Consider the following 6367-nt stretch of genomic DNA (forward strand, 5'->3'; position numbering starts at 1 on the left):
ACTGAAGCTCAGAGAGGTGAAGGAATCTACCCGAGATCACACAGCCAAGAGCTACAGAGCTGGAATGTGAGCCCAGGTGCCCCTTGGAGCCTGTGCCTGTCCAGCTTGAACAAATGAACCAATCCTTAAAGTAGCCGGCACATAATAAATATTCAACGTGGACTTGAATCAGATTAAATGAACTACGATTCCCGACCGTGAGAAAGTGTCATCCTACAGAAACTGTCCTGACAACAGGAGGCAGACTCAAAAGTGATTCTGTTTAAATGAGGTCCTGAAGCTGGAAAAGGAGTCTGTGTGACAGAGGCCACAGAAGGAATGACCCCAGGCACGAAGGCCCTGGAAGGCCGGACCTGAGGGCAGCTTGGGGGCCGGTGATCTATTTCTTGACCCTAGTGCCCGTCACAGGAGAGCGATGGTGTTGGAGGACTTCATCAAGCTGCTCTGCGTGTGGACTTTTCTGGATACAAAACCCGCTTTTCTATCTTGTTTCTTTTTATCTTAATTGCAGCAAAATACTCCCAACATAAAATGTCCCCCCATCCCGGGGGACAGCACGGCTGGGCTGTGGCATTTTTTCATGACTCTGCAGCCAGTGAGCAGTGTCTTGCAGTAGCCAATCGCAGCACCCGGCTGAGGGCATTTTTCCCAGGCAGCGTGACAAGCTCCCATCACCATGTGGAGGAGCTGCCTTAGAGGGGCAGGGAGAAGGAGCCCAAATCTCAACAGGAAAATGAAAGTGCTCACGGGTCACCGAGGCGGGTCCCCGCGGCTAGGAAGCCCGACTCATCCAGGATTGGAAAACACAAACAAGATCAAATGCAGAGACAAAAAAAAGCGTCTCCGTCCATAAAGAGGAGCGAGCGGTGCTGGCAGGCTCTGCTTGGCTTTGATGCCTCTGACGGTCACCAAGTGTGAAGCCACTTTGGTCACGGGAAGCAGACAAGGGGTGGAGACGCTTGGGCTATGATGCAACGATGTTTCTCAGATGGGGCTCCTTGGAACCCCCATCTCCTGAGATAATGGGGTAAAGTGGACAGGGTATCGCAAAGCCCTTCAAACACAGTACTGAGGTCAAGTCCATTAGGAAGGGGCCACCTCTTCCCTGCGCTTCGTGAGAGCACACATCGGGACAGCTAGGTTCCTGGCAGATCTTGAAATCCAAAGGCTATGCCCCCCTTATGGACCCTGGGCTCTCATAATGACACTTGGCCACATATTTACTCTTGAGAAAATTCGGTGAGCCTAGCAAATCTAGAATACTTTTTGAGGGTTGACTTCCACACTTGACCTTCTGGGACAGGTCGCAGTTCAAACGCAAAAAGACCATATGAAACTACCTTTCAGCTGGGCACGTGGCGCACACCTGTGATCCCAGCAGCTTGGGAGGCTGAGGCAGGAGGATCGTGAGTTCAAAGCCAGCCTCAGCAACATTGAAGCACTAAGCAATTCAGTGAGACCCTGTCTCTCAATAAAAAACACAAAATAGGTCTGGGGATGCGGCTCAGTGGTCAAGTGCCCCCAAGTTCAATTCCCAATACCACCAAAAAAAGAAAAATTTACCCTTCAGGCCATTGCGTAATGTAGATAGATATGGAAAAAAAAATGACCTTTGTGTTTAGAGTTGGGTCCCATCACCAAGATGGCACAGTATGTACCCACAAATATTTAAAAATAAAAACAAAAAACTGAAATACTTGTGGTCCCAACCATTGGAGATAAGAGATAGTCAACCTGCCTGAGGGTACTCCCTGAAGCACTATTTATGAGAAACAGTGGCATGAATCTGGTATATTTAATAAGGGGCTAAATAAGATGTTGTCCTTTTACATTGTGTAGCAGATAAGAAAAGTGCTAAAGCAGGCAGACATAGAAAAGATGTTGAAAATACATAATTAGGTGGGGCGGGGGGAACTACAGAATGCCAATAATTGCATAAAAAGGAAAATCTGACATAGATAAATTTTAGGAAGATTCACAAGACTACATTTACCATGATGCATGCAGAGATGGAGACAAAGATATTCTGTCTGGAGATAGGGGAATGGCAGTCCCAGGCACTGGCCCCTCCCTCTCCAAGGAGAGGACCAGGGACAGGCATTGGCCGGTGTCCATGGATACCAAACCCAACCATGCTCCATCCATGATGTTTGCACAGAAGCTTTGCCCGTCCGCTTGTATACTTTAAGTCTCTGGAGTACTCAGAGCACTCAATGCAATGCCAATTTTATAGAAATAGTTGCTCTACTGTATGATTTAGGGGATGATAAGGAAAAAAAAATTGGTGCATGTTCAGTAGAGATGCAATTAAAAAAAAATGTTTTCAGCCCACGGTTGATTGAATTCATAGACGCGGACCCAACGGCAGAGCCAACTTGGCAAGTTCAACTCTGCACAGAGAGCAGGCAGGCCCCATGACCTTTTCTTTGTGACTTTGAGGAGGATGGGTCCCTGAAACCCAGGAAGTCAGAGATACCCGACTTCCTGCTTCTGGACACATGAGCAGCTTCTTCCTCTTCTCACACACAAGAATCCCCTTCCAATGCTTGCCTGGCCTTCTTCAAACTCAGTTTGTGCCCAGGGTTAATGTGACCAAAAGTCAGGGGTGAAGGTTGGAAGACCAGAGAACCAAATGGACTTCTCCCGGGCACAGATGAGCTCTGAAGAGTCCAGAGTGACCCCCAGCAAAGCAGGAACGGGCCGGCATAACTGGAGTTTGTGATCTCACAGGTGAGGAAGTATGTTTCTGATCAGTTTCTATTTACTACTTTGAGCCCCAAATGGGAGCTGAATTTGCAAAAAAAGGATTACACAAAAATTAAGGGAAAGTTTCTCCATATGGAAAGACCATGCCATGGCTTTCCTGGTTCTGCTGAGATGAGCTGTGCCACACAGAGCCACCTCCTCAACATCTCTGATCACATTCATCATACATGACCATCTGCTGAAGTTTGCCAGATGCCACACACTGTGCTAAACCCTTTATAGTATTGTCTAATTCTCCCCAAAGGGTAATCCCTTAGAAAGGTCTTGGATTGTGGAATCCTGACTTTTTTGGAGGGGCCCTGAGCCACATCCCCAGCCCTATTTCATATTTTATTTAGAGACAGGGTCTGAGTTGCTGAGTGCCTGGCTTTTACTGAGGTTGGCTTTGAACTTGCAACCCTCCTGCCTCAGCCTCCCGAGCTGCTGGGGTTACAGGCAGGTACCACTGCGCCCAGCAAATCCTGTCTTAATGGCTAGTTAGACCAAGGAGCAAGTTACTGAGAATCCACATCTGTAAAATAGGGTCCATAATAACCCGTATCTACTCCAAAGGGTTGTGGTGAAGACTTAATAAGCACATGCCCAGCGAGGCTTCCCCAAGTGCTGTCCATCACCAGGGCAAAACTAACATTGGCTGTTCTCAGCAGTCCCATCCGGCAGATGGGAAAACTGAGGCTGGGGGAAGCCCACAGTGGAGGACTTTTAAATTTGTTCATGACCTTCTAGGATTCTGATGGTTTTAAAATCGAACTTGGTTTTCCAGAAAAAATCGAATGTGTCTGATTTTAGAACAGTTGCTCCTGAAGCACAAATGTCACTTGTTGGGGTTCATTTTACCAAAGATAGAGGAGATGACTTTTCCACCAAAAATCAAGACTTCTAAATAAAAAGGAGTGGGAAAAATGATGCCCTTTCCTCCCGTGTTTGCTCTCCTCTGGGCTTCAATGCTGGTTCTTGCCGGGGAAGGACGGGGCCGAGAAATCCCCAGAGCCTTGAGCAGCCCAGGGCAGGGTAATTGGCAAGGGGGCTGGGGATGGCCTCATGGAAAAACGCTACCATAAATGGGCATGTGTGCCTCAATCCCAGCCCTCCCACAGAAAAGTAATGATAAATCCATAACAAATACCTTGTACGGAATAGTACGTCTATTTCAGACATGATAATAAAAAAAAACCACCGTGTTTATGAGGCACCCCCCAGAGGCTTCTCAAAGGAGGCCCAGCAAGTTCCCATTTTGGGCTCTAGGGATGGCGGCCCACCTCAGGTCACCAACTCCAGCTAGATAACCACCCCACCAGGGAACAAACAGTGCATTTTATTTTAAATGCGCAGTTTAAAATAAAAGGTCAGTTTGAATTTTCTTCAAAGAGACGATGATAAATATTTACTTTGCTGGAAGCATTCGGTCCTACCGGAAACCTGACTGCAACAAGAAGTTTTTGTCCTCAGTCAAGAAAAAAATCTGGTAGGCTCAAGGACATAAACTTGGCATCTCACAGACTGGGGGAAATGGGTTCTACCACTTACTGTGTGACATTAGGCAAGTTACTTAACTTCTCTGAGTCTTGGCTGCCTTCTATACTGAACATCATGATGACCCTCTGGTGAGGTTGGGGCAATGATTAAATGAGATCCATTAGCATTAGTGCCTCCCACCTGAGTGTACCACTGACAGTAGCTATCTCAGCCACGAATTCAGCAAGAACGAATGTTTTCCTTGAGATGACGCTCACTAGACTACACGTGCCTTGCCATAAATTTCTTGCAGTTCGGATCTTTGAGTTTTCTTTAAATCAATGCTAACATTTTTAAGTAGACCCAGCAAATGGTCACCAAAGAGATCTAGTGGAGCAGTTCATCCACAGCCCGACTTCCGCTGCTAAACCCTGGCCAGCGAACAAGGTCATCTCTTAGTTCTTACCGCTGTAACTAAACGCTCCCCGCCTTGGGTTTCTAAATATTTTCTTTTGCTTCTTGACAAGCTCGGCTTTGAAAGGTGTCTTTCCAAGAGTGGTGAAACCCCCAGCAGCTGTGAGAAGGGAGCAGCCACGCTCCCCCACTTGGGCCACTTTGTTAGGCAGGAGAGCAACTTTTACCCTGGGGGCCCCCAGCACAGGTCCTAGGACCTAACAACAGCCTGTCAGGCCAGGATGCCAATAACATCCACCTGGGGACCTGGGGCTGAAATCAACCCAGACCAGGTTTGGTTTTTTAAAATCTGGAGGGACCGGGTCTGGAAGAAATTTGGGCTGTAATCAACAAACCTTATCTGCTAAGCCAGCTTTATCTCCCTGGAGTTATCAACAGGCTTGATAACTGAGGAAAAGCCCCCCCTCCACTCTCCTCCACCCAACTCAGCAGAGGCTTTGAAACGCACTCGGAGCTGGACTTTCCAGACCCTGATGGCGAAGTGGGACTGTCGGGGAGCCAGCTGCACTTTTTGTGTCTAGAATAAAAATGAAGAGCCTGATGTGGCAGCCGGACAGCCTCTCACCGGAATCACCTGGGAGTCCTGGTTTTTCTTTTTTTGTGGCACAGGGGCTGGACTAAGCCAGGGCCTCACACAAACTGGGGAGGTGCACCCCAGCCCTCATTACCAGTACTTTCTTTTTTTTGGGGGGGGGGAGGGACCGTCTTCCTGGAGATTCTAGCAGCGCTGGAGCTGGACCTGGATCCAGGCCGGGATTTTGGGGGAGATGTTGGTCTGGGGAACAGAGGACCTGGGTAACAGGGGACCCCGCGGCAGCCCTTAGGAGAGGATGACAGAGATCCCGCAGCTTTCCCCAGCGCTGCAGAATGCTTTACTGTGGGACCCTCAAACCCACCAAGGGATCTGCCCAGCAGGACCACCACTACTTACACACCTCCTCCTGGGGACTGCGGAGCGGACGCTGGACGCAGAGCTCAGATCTGGCACACCTCCCAGGCCGGGGCGTCCAAATCTCCCTGCGCGCCTCGGACGCCTGGCTTTATAGCCCCAGATCTGGGGAGGTGGGAAAGAGGAGGTGGCTTCGGGGGGCGGAGGGGGAGGGTCCCACGTGCGGCCTCCGCGGCGCCCCCTGCAGGGCCCAGAAGAGCCGCGGTACCGGGGCCTCGGGCGCACCTGGCGCGGCGCTCGGGGAGGGGCGCGGGCCCAGGGGGCGCGCCTGTCACGGGCCGGGTGTCTCACCCCTCGCTCGGGGCAGTCGCCAGGACTCCGGGTCCCTAGAGAAAGGGGTGGAGCGGGCAGCGACTGTGTTGGATACTGGGAATTTCTTCCCTAATTCCAGCCTCCCGGGCCTTAACCTCTTCCTGCCCGCGCCGGGGACCGCGGCGGATCTGACCTGACGCCTCCCTCCCTTGTCCCCAATTCATTCTCCTGCCACTGTCGAGGGAGGGGGCCGGCCGTGTGCGTGAAGGGCAGGGAAAGGGGATCGCGTTAATTGATTGATTGATTGATAAATTATTTATTTATCAACTTTTCAAAGTACGAGGCGGGCGTCCCTCGGTCCGCCCGGACGGCTGGGAAGGGGGCAGAAGGGGAATTTTTCGCTTTTCCCAACTTGCCAGACCCACCTCCGCGCCCGCGGCCACCAGCAAAACTAAAGCAATCCCGCTCTGT

The 6367-nt window shown here is 50.4% G+C and overlaps 1 protein-coding gene across 1 annotated transcript in view; it reads right to left on the reverse strand.

Annotated features, from left to right (window-relative positions):
- Myh11 (myosin heavy chain 11) overlaps positions 1–5884 on the reverse strand; it is an 88243-nt gene extending 82359 nt beyond the window's left edge. The window contains 1 exon segment of the mRNA XM_048790066.1: positions 5631–5884. The gene's annotated coding sequence lies outside the window, so the exon portion shown is untranslated.
- Between the last annotated feature and the right edge of the window lie 483 nt (positions 5885–6367).

Source organism: Marmota marmota, unplaced genomic scaffold (assembly GCF_001458135.2).
Source record: "Marmota marmota marmota unplaced genomic scaffold, marMar, whole genome shotgun sequence".
In the NCBI taxonomy this organism is placed as follows: domain Eukaryota; kingdom Metazoa; phylum Chordata; class Mammalia; order Rodentia; family Sciuridae; genus Marmota; species Marmota marmota.